The sequence below is a fragment of the Pseudophryne corroboree genome, chromosome 2 (assembly GCF_028390025.1).
Source record: "Pseudophryne corroboree isolate aPseCor3 chromosome 2, aPseCor3.hap2, whole genome shotgun sequence".
Taxonomy (NCBI): Eukaryota; Metazoa; Chordata; class Amphibia; order Anura; family Myobatrachidae; genus Pseudophryne; species Pseudophryne corroboree.
The window spans coordinates 979,536,694-979,555,422 of record NC_086445.1 but is presented as its reverse complement, the minus strand read 5'-3'; positions in this window follow the sequence as shown (position 1 = coordinate 979,555,422).

Genomic DNA, 18,729 nt, shown 5'->3' with positions numbered 1-18,729 from the left:
GGCTGCTTATCGGGAACTATGTTTTGCATGCCTGAGGCACATGAAGCATAATCCGTGATAAATGGTTATCGGGGCTAATTGGATAGCCCCAGGCGAATCCATTAGCCACTGTAAATTACCACGGCTAATTGGATACCGCCCATAGTGCATAAAAATCATTGTTTGCTGTATTGTACAATACAAGTATATTTGGTCTTTTGCCTTGGACTGTAGCTCAAACTATTAGGCAGAAGTCTTCTAAGGCTCTAGGCTTACTGCAACCCTTTTTTATTATTTTTTTAGTTTTTTTCTTTTGTTGTTGGGTTAATATAAGTGAATAAGGCGATAAAACAATAAGTCAGTGTATCCTTCACATCACAAGAGGCTGTGGAAGTATTTCAATGATCTGTTTCCAATCTAGCATTACCTGTCTTCACAATTAGTTCAGTGTAAGTCCCATTCATTGAACTTACACATTTGTCATCTTCTCAATAACAATGCAAAAAAAAAAACATCAACAAAAAAACACTAGCGCTATACTTGTATATTTTATTTAAACAATGTAAGTTCTCTATTATAAATGTTGAAGGCAGGACACACATAATATGATAGCCTATAGCTTGGCCTGTACATCAGGCTGAGATAACGATTATTAAAACTCAACTGCACTAATGGACCTGAAAGAGTAGATTATATCCTTGCACCATCTTGTTAATTTGTCTCTTTATATATGCAATAGTTTGCACCGCATTATCCGAGAACTGTATGGGAATTGTACTGTATCAGCAATGTAACAGAATGTTAATGTTTTCTGGACAAAGAAACAAAAAGTCATTACTTGTTTTATTTACAATGTATAATCTGGAATTTGGATTTTGTTTGATGTTTTGGTGAAACGAAAAAAATAAAAAATAAAAAATAAAGATGTTGTACATGGTTATTTTAAGTTACATGATGTATTGTGTTCTTTATTGTGTGTGTTGTGAGATGCAATTAGGAGATGCAACTCAAAGTACGGAAACTTGGACTCTGTAAGAAACATAATGAACGGAGAGTAGACAAGAATCAGATAAAATGGGATTTAGCAACAGACAGTACAGTAAACAAAGAAAGGTGTTTAAAAGTAATTTATTCCGTAGCTGGAGAAACACACAGTGCATCATTACAGTTGATCGGCTCTTTGTACAATCCCGGCACAGAAGATGAACAAGCAGAAGCATTATTCTGTCTTTACCATTTACCAACCTTGGAGCAAACATCCCTTTCATTATAGAAGCTTCTGTTTAGTTTTCGCATGAGCAGAGATATGCCAGGCCATTAAAAAGAACAAAAAAAAACCACATAGAATCGGGAAGTCTTATAGTTAGAGAGTAGCGATGTTTCACGTTTGAAATCTGTTCTCAAAAATCTTTTTCTAACTTATGTTAGAATGCAAGTATAATCACGTGTAAAGCACATTACATTCATGTAGGCATCTATTGTGTGTTTCTAAGTTTGTAATCAATTCTGTCTGCATCTGTGACAACCCAGGAAGACGTTATCTTGTTCAGTCCAAGCATGTGGAAACACTTACTTGTGAAACGTGTCGCATTGCTTTCAATATGCGCGTCCTTTGAGCTGAATGTTAGTTTTCCACAGAGGTGAATAGCCTCAGATGCACTTGGAACAAACAAAAGACAAAAAGGAAACAAAAAGTCATAACATTAACAGTGTATGTGTAAGCCAATGGCCCTAAACTGTGCACAGCGACACCCTGAGGCGCCGCAGCAAGCTCACACGGGTACTGCGTATAGTTGATCTGGTCCCAAGTCAAAAGTTTTGGGCCTGCAGCTGTGTAGACTGGACCACGCGCTTCCTGTAGCCTTAAAGGGAAAGTACATGGCTGTTTAGACACAATGCCCTTTTTAGTGTGTATCTGTGCAATCTAGTCACCAGTCAAGATAAGTAGAACAATTGAGGAGAAAGATGACGCAGTCTAGTGACCTAATGAACATGGTAGCAATAACCCAAACACATACTTACCTACTTTTTCTGTCTCCTTTCTGGAAGAAACCTAGAGAGGAGACACTACAGGCCACTCTTGGGGTGGGGCCTGACTGTCATATCATTAGGCCCGGTCCCAAGGTGGAAAAATGTCCACAATTCGTGGGTCTGTGGGTAGGAGGCAGGGCTAAATGACTTTATTCACATCTTCTAGGGATACAGGAGAGCCACCTACCCTTCCTGGTTTGTCGGGAACTTCCCGAAAAATCATCCTAAACAATTTTGAACATAGACATAAATTGACTACAAAATTATGTACTTTACTAAAACTGTGATTTATTTATTAATACTGTATAGCCTCAAAAAACTCTATGAGATCCATATAGGAGCACATAAAGAATATATACAGATTACCTATAAAATATGTTGTATAGATAGATAGATAGATAGATAGATAGATAGATAGATAGATAGATAGATAGATAGATAGATATAGCACTGTATGGAGAAGGACGTACGGGTGACTCCCGTGTCTTTCTTTATGGTATATGAGTCCCGTGAGTTCCGCCCTGCTCCATACAGTATTGCAGGTGTGTGTTCACTGTAGAGGGCAACCGAGCACCGACTGCTCACTGTTGAGGCGCAGTGCCTGGGCTTGCGGTATATATATATATATATATATATATATATAGAATACATAAAACCCAGCACTCCACCTAAATGCTGTAGCCAGTCTTGGTGCCCTCACAAAAGATGAATAGAGGATGGCAGTAGTGCGGCACTCAGAGACATTTTTCCATCAGAAAATAAAACTCACGGACACAGGGGTCACTGGATTCAACGTTTCTATCCCCACAGGATTTTTGTCAAGAATACAGATCATCCAAAAACAAGCTTACCTTATACCCCCCGAATACATGTGGAAGTGTACGGATTGGCCGCGTTCTCCAGCCCAGGAGTCCGTCCCGGTCACTGGTGCGGAGACATGATGTCAGCGCGCACTTGCACGCCGCACGTCTCACAGCCGTTGGCATGGTAACATCTAAACATAAACACACGGAAATCATAGATACATTGAAATGCCATAAAACAGTGCATCTAAATACATCAGGTGTCAGGCTAAATAATCATAATCATAAACACCATTACCATAGCAATGTAGAGCAAGAGTTGCGTAATACAAAGTACAGCTATACACTGTAACTGCACTGTATCTAATAGCGCTGCGGGAATGGCCACACAGATGCCAATAATACAAGACAATTGCAATCAATAAAAATACCTAAATAATAATCCGTAATAAAAACCAAACCTGTACCCACATAGTGCAGCACTGTATAATATATAATACCATATACCAATCACAAATCCCAGACTTCTCTTATGTCGTGCTATTCTCGCCCTAAAAATTTAAGGTATGTACTTGTTAAAGCTGATGTCTCTAATTATCAAATTGACACTAGCAAGAATTTTTTGGCCAAAAAAAGAAACGGCTGTTTTAGATGTCCGTGCACTACGTGCAATTTTCTTTCGACAGGGGACACATTCTGCCACCCGCATTTGGGAATTAAATGCAAGATTCTCCATCATCTTACGTGTGACAGCACACACGTGGTATACCAATCGGTGTGCCCGTGTGGGCTGTCTTACGTTGGAAAAACTCAGAGGAAATTCAAGGAGAGAATGAGCGCACACCGCTCCTCCTCCGACTAGCGTTGTCAAAGGGGTCAAGTGATCAACCGGTGGCTCGCCATTTTTTAATGGCAAAACACCCTTTACATAGCCTTAGATACAGAATGATCGATCACATTCCGCCGCTGCGGAGAGGTGGTGATTGTAATTCTCTATTGTTAAAGAGGGAGGCAGAATGGATACACAGGTTAAATGTTATTGCCCCTAAAGGGCTTAATGACTCGATTTCTTTTGCTAGTTTCACTTAATGGTTGGGAATTCATTTAAATGTCGGGAACCCTCCTTTGTGTAAAAAATATGTATAAAAATATATATATACATTAAAAAATATTGATTGCAATTGTCTTGTATTATTGGCAACTGTGTGGCCATTCCCGCAGCGCTATTAGATACAGTGCAGTTACAATGTATAGCTGTACCTTGTATTACGCAACTCTTGCTCTACATTGCTATGGTAATGGTGTTTATGATTATGATTATTAAGCCTGACACCTGATGTATTTAGATGCACTGTTTTATGGCATTTCAATGTAGCTATGATTTCCGTGTCTCTATGTTTAGATGTTACCATGCCAACGGCTGTGAGACGTGCGGCGTGCAAGTGCGCGCTGACGTCATGTCTCCGCGCCAGTGACCGGGACGGACTCCCAGGCTGGAGAACGCGGCCAATCCGTAAACTTCCACATGTATTCGGGGGGTATAAGGTAAGCTTGCTTTTGGATGATCTGTATTCTTGACAAAAATCCTGTGGGGATTGAAACGTTGAATCCAGTGACCCGTGTCCGTGAGTTTTATTTTCTGATGGAAAAATGTCTTTGAGTGTCGCACTACTGCCATCCTCTATATATATATATATATATATATATATATATATATATATATATAATAACAATAAAGCTATAGGTATTTAGTATAATTGTCACTAATAAATGAAGATTAAGGGGACATCTGGATTATATATGAAATTGCAGAGTGGAATGAGTCTCTCTAAATTGTTCATAATGCCATTCAAGGAAACTTTCCTTTCTAAATCGCATGAAGTGACACAGTGGAGATATCCGGATTGGTAGTGGCATTTTCCCTGCAGCCATTGCAGACCCATCTGGGGGTAGGTGCCACGTTATTTGCCAAAGTATTGTTGATGCCGTGTGCCAAACAAATGAAGGATGGTTCAATATCACATGCAATGAAGGTTAGCAGAAGGAGATGCAGGTGTGGATCCAATGCACTTCTAACGCAATATCCATTGTAGTGAATTAAAGTTTATGAAGAGAGAGTTCCATAGATTTCCAAATGTAAATATCCTAATGTGTTGCCAAGTTTCTTCATTGGCAATCTTCATTTATTAGTGACTAGTGCACTATTGTATACCTATGGGTTTATTTTTATATACAGTACTGTGCAAAAGCTTTAGGCAGTTGTGAAAAAAATGCTGCAAAGGATGAAAGCTTTAAAAAATTGAAGCGTTTATAGCTTATTTTTATCAATTAAAAAAATGCAAAGTGAATGAACAGAAGAGAAATCTAAATTAAATCAATATTCGGTGTGACCATCCTTTGCCTTCAAAATAGCATTAATTCTTCTAGGTACACTTGCACACACTTTGTGAAGGAACTCGGCAGAGAGGTTGTTTCAAACATCTTGGAGAACTAACAACAGATCTTCTGTGGATGTAGGCTTGCTCAAATTCTTCTGTCTCTTCGTATAATTCCAGACAGACTCGATGATGCTGAGATCAGGGCTCTGTGGGGGCCATATCATCACTTCCAAGACTCCTTGTTCTTCTTTACGCTGAAGATAGTTCTTAATGACATTGGCTGAATGTTTGGTGTTGTTGCCCTGCGCAGTAAAAATCAGACACTTCCCTGATGGTATAAGTACCTGCCTGTGTTTTTTCCACACCTGCCTAAAACTTTTGCACAATACTGTATATTACCATATTTACATATTCTGTATATTTACATATTTTTTATGTGCTCCAACATTATATGGTACTCATACTGATTTTTAAGGATGATTTAATAATAATATTAATATTTTTACCATAGAATTTTCTTTAGTCAGTATATATTATTGTTCAATATTGTAATTGCCATCAGATTCATCAGCTCACTACACTGCTCTTTCTCCTCCAGTATCTTCTGATTCTCGTTTTGTGCTTGAATTATATTTGTTTTACATCTAGGCATCTGAGCAAATATTGTGTATGCCTATAAAGCTTTGTCTTACTTTCTCTCAGGTTAAACTTTCAAAGTTATATATATTAAAATAGAGAGAACGTTCGCTGTAAAATCAGAATAGTATACCCATACCATAAAACACATAAAATGAAAAGGACTTTCCAAAGAGATAAACTTACAGATATACTCAATGTTGTCAGCTTCTGCTCTGCAAACTATAAAATTGTCCCGTGAGACGTGATCTACTGTGGTAACAAACAAAATAAAACATCAATTCTTTATAATAGAGAAATAATTCAAAAAAATAAATAAAATAAAACAAATATTGCATTGGGTTCTGGTGTGGATAACTGTTGAAAGAGTGAAGCCATTCTTTGACGTTAATATATTTAAAACTGTGCATGACTGAGCTGAAATCAATGATATGCAGGAAACAAATGGGGTATTTATATTTAATTATGTCCACAAAGCCTTCTATCACCCCTTGCAACAAGCTGACGTGTAAGGAGGGAGGAGCTTCTCTCAAACAGCAGCCTGAGATTGGCCAATAGCTTGTAGATTTATTATTTGTTTATTTATTTATTCATTTTTTTGCATCAGTGAATGGTGGAGATTGGTTGGTTTACGGACTGAGACAGTGATGTCACAGCCATGCTAGCAGAACTGATTATAGCATTAGGGGAGAGACCATAATAATGTGCTACTTCTTGGTGTCTCCCATCAAGACAAGATGACTCTTTTTACCCTTTGAACAATAGGACTCAATTTTGCTTCTTGTCTTGACCTTGCTTGTTAACATCTCCTCATTTGCTTGGTCCTTAGTCTCCTTTGCATTCCGCATCTACACCAACACCTACTGTATACTAGCATGCGAACAAGCAGGGCCGTATTAGTAATGGGGATGAATTGACTGCAGCCCCAGGCCTTCATATACACACAGGCCCAAATGTATTAAGCGTTAACAGGAGATAAATTTGAGACGCATGAGGAGAGATAAATGACCAGCCAATCAGCTTCCTAGCTGCCATGTCACAGGCTGTGTTTGAAAATGACAGTTAGGAGCTGTTTGGCTGGTACTTTATCTCTTCTTATGCGTCTCAGATTTATCACTTGTTAACGCTTAATACATTTGGGCCAGAGTTCCATCAAGATGATGATCACAGACAGCTAGCTACACAGAATGCTGCTGGCCTGGCTGGCTGCATTATTAAATGGTAAATTGCAAAAATTGAGAATATTACTCTAACTGCTAATTTATTTGGTCAATTACTGAAGCTTGTAGTCATTAGAAAAATGTGAAGAATGACTGTATAACTTTTTTTCCACTAATCTTTTACAGTTCTGTACCTGAGTTATTTTTCACCATTTTCACCTTTAAGGTCTATTTGTACTCTAGAAATAAAATCTTACTGTGGGCCCAGGATAATTTCCAGCTCCAGGCCATGTGCCTGGCCCTCATACAAGACTAGGGGGCAACTGAGTACCCGTCACCCCATCAAGCCCAAATCGAAACTCATACTTGACGATTTCTAAATTGATCCTCCAGCAGAGACCCCAAGTGAGCAACCAAGGTGCAGGTGGCCTGGGTCTACAATCACACCATTGTCACTCTGTCACCTGCTGTTTAAATTTACAATTTGAGCCATTTTATAGCAAGAAGTGGGGCTACGATGATACCATTCAATGTGAATCACATCATCTAAACCCCGGGCTTCCCAATGCACTGAGGAAATGAGCATGTAAGAAACCTGTCAACTCTTTTGGGTCCAGGACAGACCTTCAAAATTATGGACATTCCTGGGCACTCTGGGAGAATTGACAAAGATGGAGGAAGGGTACCGCTGTATGTAGAGACTGCGGATTACAAGCTCTAAAGGTTCGTTTTAGGAGTCTGGTGGCTGCACCTTCCCTCTCCCTGAGTCCCACACTAGAGCCAGATGTACTGCTAAGCCTTGTAATGTGATAACGTGGAAATTGATAAAGTACCAACCAACTAACTCCTAACTGTCATTTTTCAAACTAAGGGGTTTATTTACTAAGCCTTGGATGGAGATAAAGTGGACGGAGATAAAGTACCAGCCAATCAGCTCCTAACTGCCATGTTACAAGCTGGGTTTGAAAAATGAGTTAGGAGCTGGTTGGCTGGTACTTTTCCTCCATCCACTTTACCTCCATCTAAGGCTTAGTAAATAGACCCCACAGCTTGTAACATGGCAGTTAGGAGCTTATTGGCAGATACTTGATCACTCTCCACTTTATCAATTTTCAAGGCTAAGTACATCTGTTTGTTTTTCTTTCTTCTTTTACATGCATCACTGAGTGAGAAGAAGAATCCATATTGCTTAAAGACTTCATGATTATAAATACTAATTCATGTAAGCAGACAGCCAAAGGAGGACCTACTGCAGGCAGACACTTGTTACTTGGATTTAAAGGGGCCTACAGTAGATTAGAGATGTGCGGGTTGTGTTTTCTGGAAATCAAACATCCCAAATTTGCCGTTTCTGAGTAGTTCCAAGCCTGGGCCGGGTTTTCCTGCCTACCTCAGATTTCAAAATGAGGCAAAATGTCATCTTCCTGGTGCCAGAATCTTGCATATTTTGGATTCTATAAAAGCCCCTCCCTCAGTGATTCAAGCGCCATTTCACACAGGATGCCAGAGGGTTATCACTGTGCAATTTACAGTGCATCCAGAAAGTATTCACAGCGCTTCACTTTTTCCACATTTTGTTATGTTACAGCCTTATTACAAAATGGAAGAAATTCATTTTTCCCCTCAAAATTCTACACACAATACCCCAAAAAGACAACATGAAAAAAGGTTTTTTGAGATTTTTGCAAATTTATTAAAAATAAAAAATGAAGAAATCACATGTACATAAGTATTCACAGCCTTTGCCATAAAGCTCAAAATTGAGCTCAGGTGCATCCTGTTTCCACTGATCATCCTTGAGATGTTCCAACTTAATTGATGTTGCCGCTTAATTGGAGTCCACCTGTGGTAAATTCAGTTGATTGGACATGATTTGGAAAGGCACACACCTGTCTATGGGGATAATTCAGACCTCATCGCAGCAGCAAATTTGTTAGCAGGTGGGCAAAACTATGTGCACTGCAAATGGAGCAGATATAACATGTGCAGAGAGAGTTAGATTTGTATGGGGTGTGTTCAAACTGTAATCTAAATTGCAGTGTAAAAATAGAGTAGCCAGTATTTACCCTGCACAGAAACAGTATAACCCACCCAAATCTAACTCTCTCTGCACATGTTATATCTGCCCCCCCTGCAGTGCACAAGGTTTTTCCCAACTGCTAACAAATTTGCTGCTGCGATCAGGTCTGAATAACCCCCTATATAAGGTCCTACACTTGACAGTGGATGTCTGAGCACAAACCAAGCATAAAGTCAAAGAAATTGTCTGTAGACCTCCGAGACAGGATTGTCTCGAGGCACAAATCTGGGGAAGGGTACAGAAAAATATCTGCTGCTTTGAAGGTCCCAATGAGCACAGTGGCCTCCATCATCCGTATATAGAAGTTCGGAACCACCAGGACTCTTCCTAGAGCTGGCCGGCATCTAAACTGAGCGATCGGGGGAGAAGGGCCCTAGTCAGGGAGGTGACCAAGAACCCGATGGTCACTCTGTCAGAGCTACAGCATTCCTCTGTGGAGAAAGGAGAACCTTCAAGAAGGGCAACCATCTCTGCAGCAAACAGGCATGTATGGTAGAGTGGCCAGATGGAAGCGACTCCTTAGTAAAAAGCACATGGCAGCCCACCTGGAGTTTGCCAAAATGCACCTGAAGGACTCTCAGACCATGAGAAACAAAATTCTCTGGTCTGATGAGACAAAGATTGAACTCTTTGGTGTTAATGCCAAGTATCATATTTGGAGGAAACCAGGCACCGCTCATCACCAGGCCAATAACATCCCTACAGTGAAGCATGGTGGTGGCAGCATCATGCTGTGGGGATGTTTTTTAGTGGCAGGAACTGGGAGACTAATCAGGATAGAGGGACAACGACTAGGACAATGACCCTAGGCACACAGCCAAGATATCAAAGGAGTGGCTCCAGGACAACACTGTGAATGTCCTTGAGTGGCCCAGCCAGAGCCCAGACTTGAATCCGATTGAACATCTCTGGAGATAATCTGAAAATGGCTGTGCACCGATGCTTCCCATCCAACCTGATGGAGCTTGAGAGGTGCTGCAAAGAGGAATGGGCGAAACTGCCTAAAGATATTTGTGCCAAGCTTGTGGCATCATATTAAAATAGACTGTAATTGCTGCCAAAGGTGCATCAACAAAGTATTGAGCAAGGGCTGTGAATACTTATGTACATGTGATTTCTTACAAACTGGAAAAAAATAATTTATTCCAGTTTGTAATAAGGCTGTAACATAACAAAATATGGAAAAAGTGAAGTGCTGTGAATACTTTCTGGATGCACTGTATCACTCCCCAAGTCTTGATAAATCTGGGCCTAAGGCTGAAGAACAAACTGTGTGTGCAGAAACTTCACAAATCCCTGAGGAGTGCCTAGGTGTGTTCACGTTAGCTATGTGTGAATCTGATATGTTCAAAATGTGACAATCGATAACAACAAAGTTAGCCGCCTTAAGCCCATTGGTAGCTTAGCTTGTGGGGACCCAAACAATCCAAGCACTTCAGCCACAAAAGTGGCAGTACCTGTCGCTGAAGTGCTTTGTTATTAAACTGAGTATGTTCTTATTAATATACAACATAAGGGTGGGTGGCCAAAGGGCAATTCCATATAGAAGTGGAAGATCCAGAGGTGGGGCTGCAGCGCAGTCCAAAATTCAAATAAGGGATTCACACCAACTGCCAGTGAGTCCCGGTCGGCGATGATTGGCAGCGTTTGGAGTGGCAGTTGGTTTATCTTCCCTATATGAATTTTGGACTGTGCTGTAGCCCAAAAGTTGCCCTCTTGCACTACTTTTATTTTCATCATGGGCTGTATTTTTGGAAGGCATTGGGGACGATCTGTTTTGCATAGGCAGACATTTTTATTGCTTATTGCTAAAACAGTACTAATGTGCAATACATTTCTAAACAGAAATAACCACCGCATTTGTGCCGTTGCTTTGTTGCTTAATTTAGCCAGCCAGCCCTTGGCTAGTATTGGCGAACAATATTGGGAGGTCGTCTGAATGGGAATGACTGGAAATGTTATTGAGGTTAATCATACTGTAGGAACAAAAACTGGCCCAAATTACACGATTTTAGCAAATTTTTATTTTTTTAAAATTAATATCCAAAGCAGGTGAGTGTGGCTTTGCCAAAATCGGAAAACAAAACTAAAATGCTAATGGTGGTTTTGGCAAAAATGAAACACGGGGCTCCGCACACATCTTTAGATGCAACATTCACGTAAGGTTTCATATCAGAAGGGACTTTCTATTCAAATAATTATTACTTGTTTTGCACTATGTACAGTATATATTTGTTATATACTGGCAAATCGCCAGTTTTTCCTACAAAACACTGCATCTTATTAACCAGTTATATGCATTAAAGTGATTCTTCTTTTGTATGGAATATGCTGCAGAATGCTTCCTGTTTTTTTTGCGCAGATCAATATCCTAATTAGTTTTTTAAGACACATACAGGTGCCACCATAGCAACGAGAGTGGCACCGCCCTGGCCTACAGCCCCGGGTGGCGTCACTGCTCGTGCACCCTTAGTTATAGCCCTGCAATCTCCTATAATAATTGCCCAGATCGGTCACTCTGTGACTGTGTGGCTAACGCTGGGCATGGCTAGGAGCTCTCATTGGGTTAGCAGAAGGTCTATCACACCCAGTCCACAGCTGATTGGGCGAGAAACGCTTTCCCACAAAGGTTACATCCAATGGGAGGCTCTGTACTTTGGCTGCTTTGTGTTCTCAGAGCAGGATTAACAATGGGGCTGATGGAGCTGCAGCTCCAGGTCCACACCCCAAAATAGGCCCACTGCATCTGCAGCACCATACCCTCTAACAATTTACACATAAAAATCGTTACAAATTCGAAAAGGGGGCGTGACCACGGGTACAGTGGCGTGGTCATGCCCCTTTTCATATACTTTCAATGGAAGTTTGGAGAGCCAAACATCGGTACAGACCATAAAAATAAAGGTACTGTACCTGCCAAAAAGGTCCAGCTGGAGGGTATGCCACTGCATCTGCAGCAAGTCTCTGCGCTGTAGATAGGGGGAAAAAAAATCCTTTTACTGCAGCGTCCTATGGGGGTCATTCTGAACTGATCACTTGCTGCAGTTCATCACAGTGCAGCGATCAGGTCAGAACAGCACATGAGCAAGGCGCCGCAGTGCGCCGGCACATGGCTGACAGCCGACGGCTCTCGTTGCCTAGTTGTCTCCTCTGCCTTATTGACAGGCAGAGGTGGTCGCTGGGCGGGAGGGGGTGGCATGGTGGCGGTTGCTTGCCATTTTGTGGCCGCGGTCCGGCCAACGCAGGCGTGGCCGGACCGTGAGGTGGGCGGGCCGCAGCGGCTGTGTGATGTCACACGCAGACACTGCGACCCGGGCAGCAACGAGTAACTCCCGGCCAGCCGCAGGAGTTGCGCTGGCTGGGAGTTACTCTTCAAGTACAAAAGCATCGCCGCTGTGCGATGCTTTTGTACTTGTGCAGGGGGCGGCCTGACATGAGGGGCGGACTTGCCCTGTGCTGGGCGTCCACCCGCATGTCAGTGTAAGTGATCGTAGCTGTGCTAAATTTAGCACAGCTACGATCAGGTCGGAATGACCCCCTATGTCCTGTTGCCAGTCCGCCTGCCCCCTTTGGCATCAACCATCCCCACTCCCTAGCCGCGGTGCACGTGGAACAAAAGCTGCTGCGGCCACCGGCATAGATGTGTATGAAAGCGGCGCAGCGGAAGACTTTCATAGCCCTCCCTGCGTCACATACTCTCTGAGCCCCGGAGCCTCCTCTGCACGTGATGTCACAGAAGTGCCTCCCCGCCACAGCCGCGCACAGATCCCCAGAGGCCCTGACTCCGCAACACAGCACCTGGAAGCCCCGAGATGGCTAATGTAATGGATAGAGTGGGTGATATCGCGGAGGGTAATGTCTGGACGCTGAATCAATGTAAAAGGTGACAGTGCTGTGCGGTGCAGTGGGTGTGCAGTGTCACTGACACTGCACAGCACTCTCACCTTTTACATTGATTCAGCGAGTCACTCAGTTCTGCCAGCCAGTCACTATTGTTAGCACCAGTCTCCCAACGTGCCACATTACAGGGAAGTATATGCACTAAATAAACTACAGCTCCCAGCAACCCTTAGTGCCGAAGCATTCAGGCGCTAAGGGCTGCTGGGAGCTTTAGTTTATTGAGTGCATCTTCTTCCCTGTAATGCGGTGCGTTGGGACACCAGCGCTAACAATAGTGATTGGCTGCTGTGCGAGTCTCCGGGAGAGCCACTGCCAAAGGGAGGACAGCAGCCTAGCTGCTTCCAGGAGGAGAAGCAGGAGAAGCATTACCCGCACCTCCCCCACTCGCAGTACCTCCGGCCCCATCCGTGGCACCCGCACACTCCCCCTCCACCACCCACTGTGGCTCCAGACCCCCACCCATGGCACCCGTACCACCCCCACCACCGCACCAGCAACTCCCCCGCCCACACTACCCCCACAACCAAAATGGTGCTCCAGCCAATCAGCTCTCAACTGTCTAGTGTTCAGCTCCTAACTGTCATGTGTTTAAAAAATGACAGTTGGGAGCTGATGGGCTGGGGCATCAGTCATCATACGCAATGAGTTTTATCATTCACAGCGAGTTTTATCACTCATTGATAAATGAGCCCCCAATATTGTTTGGAAGATAAAATTTGCCATACTGTAAATAATTTATCAATTCATCTTTCAAACATTTAAAGATTTAATTTTAAATTCTGAAGAGTTGGGTACTTTTGACGTGCTGCGCAAAACCTGTTTTCCCCCCACTTACTTAAAATAGAAATTTAGTACTAATTAAACTGAAATTTGAATTTGTCAAATTGTCAAAATGATAATTTACGAATGGCACTGTTGTGTCTCATTAACCCCTTCAGTGGCAAGTTTTCATTATAAAAACACACCCTGGGGGTGTGAAGTGGGAGCGGGGGGGGGGGGGGGGGAAGGTGCAGGGGGGTGGGCGAGTGATGGCGCAGGGCGAGGTAACCGCCTGTCAATCTCCCGCGGGGATCGCCAGCCTCAGCGCTGATTCCCGGCCGCCTAAGCCCGCCTATAGGAGTCCAGGGGGTAGGCTAAACTCATAATGGAGTATGTTGATTCCCGGGCGTCGTACACGCTGCACAGCTGTCCCCGGGGAATCAGTCAGTAGTATGCCCGGGAATCTTCCAGGGTTGCCAGTGCTGTCAATGCTGGCTACCCCGGAAGATTTCTGGGTAAACCACTGAAGAGGTTAATGTGCAGATGTACTAAGCCTTGGAGAGTGATAAACTACCAGCCAATCAGCTCCTGTGATCTTTCAAACACAACCTGTAACACGGCAGTTAGGAGCTGATTGGCTACTACTTTATCTCTCTGCACTTTGTCACTCTTCAGGGCTTTGTAGATCTGCCCCTAAAGTATAAGACAAGGGGATAAATGTAATAGGTTCCGAGTTGTTGGAGGGGCGGGACGTCGGACGAGAATGCCCGTATTTTTAAAGCGGCAATCATTTACCAGGTTGGTTTTGCCTTGTAAATGATTGCTGCTTTAAAAATACGGGCATTCTTGCCCGAAATCTCCCACTTCCAGCAAATCAGACCCTATTAAATTTACCCCAAGGATGATACTTACCACCTCTGAGAATTTATGTCATGCATTGGTGAACTAGTCGCACTTGGGCCCTCATTCCGAGTTGTTCGCTCGGTAATTTTCTTCGCATCGCAGCGATTTTCCGCTAACTGCGCATGCGCAATGTTCTATCTGCGACTGCGCCAAGTAAATTTGCTATGAAGATTGGTATTTTACTCACGGCAGTACGAGGTTTTTTCTTCGTTCTGGTGATCGTAATGTGATTGACAGGAAGTGGGTGTTTCTGGGCAGAAACTGGCCGTTTTATGGGAGTGTGTGAAAAAACGCTACCGTTTCTGGGAAAAACGCAGGAGTGGCTGGAGAAACGGAGGAGTGTCTGGGCGAACGCTGGGTGTGTTTGTGACGTCAAACCAGGAGCGACAAGCACTGAACTGATCGCACTGAAAGAGTAAGTCTCGAGCTACTCAGAAACTGCACAGAGAAGTCTTTTCGCAATATTGCGAATCTTTTGTTTGCAATTTTGATAAGCTAAGATTCACTCCCAGTAGGCGGCGGCTTAGCGTGTGCAATGCTGCTAAAAGCAGCTTGCGAGCGAACAACTCGGAATGAGGGCCAATATTCTTTTGTGTATATGATACTTGTAATATTGCATAAAAAAGGGTAATGCAACTAACTGGATCAAGCCACATCTCCATGCTAAGCCAATGACCACATATGCGATATTCAAAATAAAACCTATTTTATGTGTTCTTTTATTTATTTTCTTTATAACATAACATAGCAAGAATTGATAGGAAAGAAACCACCTATGTAGAGGCATATTCATTAAGCCGTGAGTTGAGTGGCTCAGGGATCTATTTACTAAGCCTTGCCCTCGAAGAGAGATAAAGTGGATGGAGATAAAGTATCAGTCAATTAGCTCCTAAGGGGTCTATTTAGTATTTACTAAGCCTTGGAAGAAGATAAATTGGATGGAGATAAAGTAACAGCCAATCAGGTCCTTTCATGTTGCAGGCTGCGTTTGAAAAATGATAGTTAGGTGCTGGTTGGCTGGTACTTTATCTCCATTCACTTTATCACTCTCCAAGGCTTAGTAAATAAACCCCTAATAAGTCTGTTACCATGAGTTACAGATAAGAGGAAAATCTGATGGTACTGAGAAATAAGGTTCAATACTGATTAGTGTTGATTGGCCAGCTGATGCATTTTATTGTAGAATGTCCTATAGGTACATCTGATGAAGTTGTAGGGCTGGATTTAAAGAATTCCGAGTTGGCCAAAGGTCCAGGCTCCCGGCAAAACTTGGACATTATTTTAAAGCGCCAATCATTTACAAGGCATGGTTTTACCTTGTCCATGATTGCCGCTTGAAAAAAAGTCACAGTTTGGCCGACAACCCGCACCTCCGGTCATCTTGGACCTCACTACATCCAACCCATAGTTTCTACAATGAAACTGGTCAGTGGAACAAGCAGAACTGCACCAACATTGGACCTTGGGGGTCATTCCGAGTTGATCGCTAGCTGCATTTGTTCGCAGCGCAGCGATCAGGCTAAAAAATGGCAGTTCTGCGCATGCGTATGCGGTGCAATGCGCACGCATGACGTACGGGTACAACGAATGATGTCGTTTTGCACAGGGTCTAGCGATGCATTTCAGTCGCACTGCTGGCAGCAGAGTGATTGACATGAAGTGGGCGTTTCTGGGTGGCAACTGACCGTTTTAAGGGAGTGTTTGGGAAAACGCAGGCGTGCCAGAAAAAAACGCAGGTGTGGCTGGGCGAATGCTGGGCGGGTGTGTGACGTCAAATCCAGAACTGAATAGGCTGAAGTGATCGCAAGTGCTGAGTAGGTTTTGAGCTACTCTGAAACGACACAATTTTTTTTTGCATGCGCTCTGCGATACATTCGTTCGCACTTCTGCTAAGCTAAAATACACTCCCAGTGGGCGGCGGCATAGCGTTTGCACGGCTGCTAAAAACTGCTAGCGAACTATCAACTCGGAATGACCCCATTATCTTCTCTCTGTGTGTAACAGCATATTTGCAGAAAAACTACAAGAAAATACTCTAACGTAAGGAGACCATTACGAGTGCAAAGGATTTCTTTGCTATTCAGAACCCCAGAGCACTTTAAGGGACTGGTGAGATCTCTCTGTATGTGCTTACAGGAATAATGAATCACAACTACTGGGAGGAAAAAATATTCTTCCCTAATAGCGCAAGGAAAAGCTAAACTATTTCAGCACAAACTTCTGCAGCTATTTACATTGTACAGTATTTTATACATTGGTGTTTTTTTAACATACAGTATTGTTAGAAACATCTTAACTTGCAATTTAATTATTTTATTTTATTGCTAGATGTCTGGTCCACATACTTAATATTTACCGTTTTTTATCCCATTATCGTTTACCAAAATGAGTGCCGTTCCTCCATCATTACAGAGCTCACAAATGTTTGTTCAGTCTCAATGTACAGTATGTCTTTATTCCCAGGTTTCGTCTTTGAATAACCTCTTCATATTATAAAGCATTGCAAAATTATTTAAGTGAACTATGCTTACTGTACAAGTAATGACACAGATCCCGACCCATATTGAAAACGTAAAAAAACGTCCATAAAAACACATTCAAAAGCCACAACTTTTTCCCCCATCCTTCTCATCTATATGCAATAAACTGGTTGATTTACAACTGTGCTGGAACTGTCGACACAAGAACATTACAAAGCCTGACACTCAGGACTAACCTGACAGCCCTTGTTGTGCAATGGACGCAAAGAAAAGCAAAATGAGATTTAAAGCCAGATATACAGTCAAAGACATGAAGCGTGCAGTTGATCTGACACAGCTGACTGATCTGTGAGCACGATGTGAAGCCTCCTCTGATAATGGGAGCCGTGCCACCGCACACCTGAGCACACTGAAATATGAACAGGCGAACCCTGTACCTCTGTGGTGAATTCATTTTCCTTGGTGCAGAATATTTGCAAGGCTGTCAGTCATTCAGAAGACGGAACAGAATGATTTCCAGCATGTAGAAATTGCTAATTTAATGGACAAATCAAACAGGAAACTGATTTTTTTGACAATAAAGAATAAAATACATGTAACTTATATTCAGACCTAGTGCCGAGTACCGTGAAGGTATAGAACCATACTAGGGTTGGACATCAGTGGGCTAACCAAAGATGGTCACCATCAATGATGCCTTCAGTGATTAAGATAGATGACATGAAAACCATGGGTATCGATCATAGGGTCGACCATAATTAGGTCGACAGACATTAGTTCGACTGCTATTGGTCTATTTGGCAAATGTCGAAGTGATTAAAAGGTTGACATGGTCAAAAGGTCGACACTGGTTAAGGTCAACAGGGACCAAAGGTCAAAATGGAAAAAAAGGTTGTCATGACAAATGGTCGACACAAAACTGGTTGACACATTTGTCATTTTTATAGTCAAAGCACATGGAACCCCAATTACTGTATCGCATCCCCTCGCATGGCTCATTTTGCTCGCCATGCTCCATGCAAGGTGCCTCGATCTGCTACCGCTGTGCTTGGCACAGGTTACCATTCCCAACCATAGTCCACGTGGATGGTAAAGTTTAAAAAAATGGGGGGGAAAAGGATGTGTGGACCATATGGGTGTCAACCATTTACACCTGTTGACCTTTTGTAGCTGTCAACCTTAAGCACTGTTGACCTTTTACATGTCGACCAAAGGACCATGTTGACCTTTTGTCCATGTTGACCTAATGCATGTCAACCATTGGTGGTTGACCTATTGACTGTCAACCTAATTAAGGTTGACCTATCATCCGGATACCGAAAACCATCAACGGTCAATGGTATACACCCCTTGATGGCCACTTGTGCTAGGGGGAGCGATGTGAATGACCAATGTTCTCTGTACATCATAAATAGGTGTCGCTATATAAATAAGTGATAACAATCATTTGTCAGGATACATTTATCTTTAGTAGAATATGTAAGGGAATGTAATATAGTGCAAATAAACCTAGAACGAAGAAGCCCTTTCTCCCCAAAATGGAAGGAAACACCCACTTCCAAAGAATATTTCAAGTGCAGGTAGTGGATATGGAACTTTTACCGTAATTCAGGGAATAAC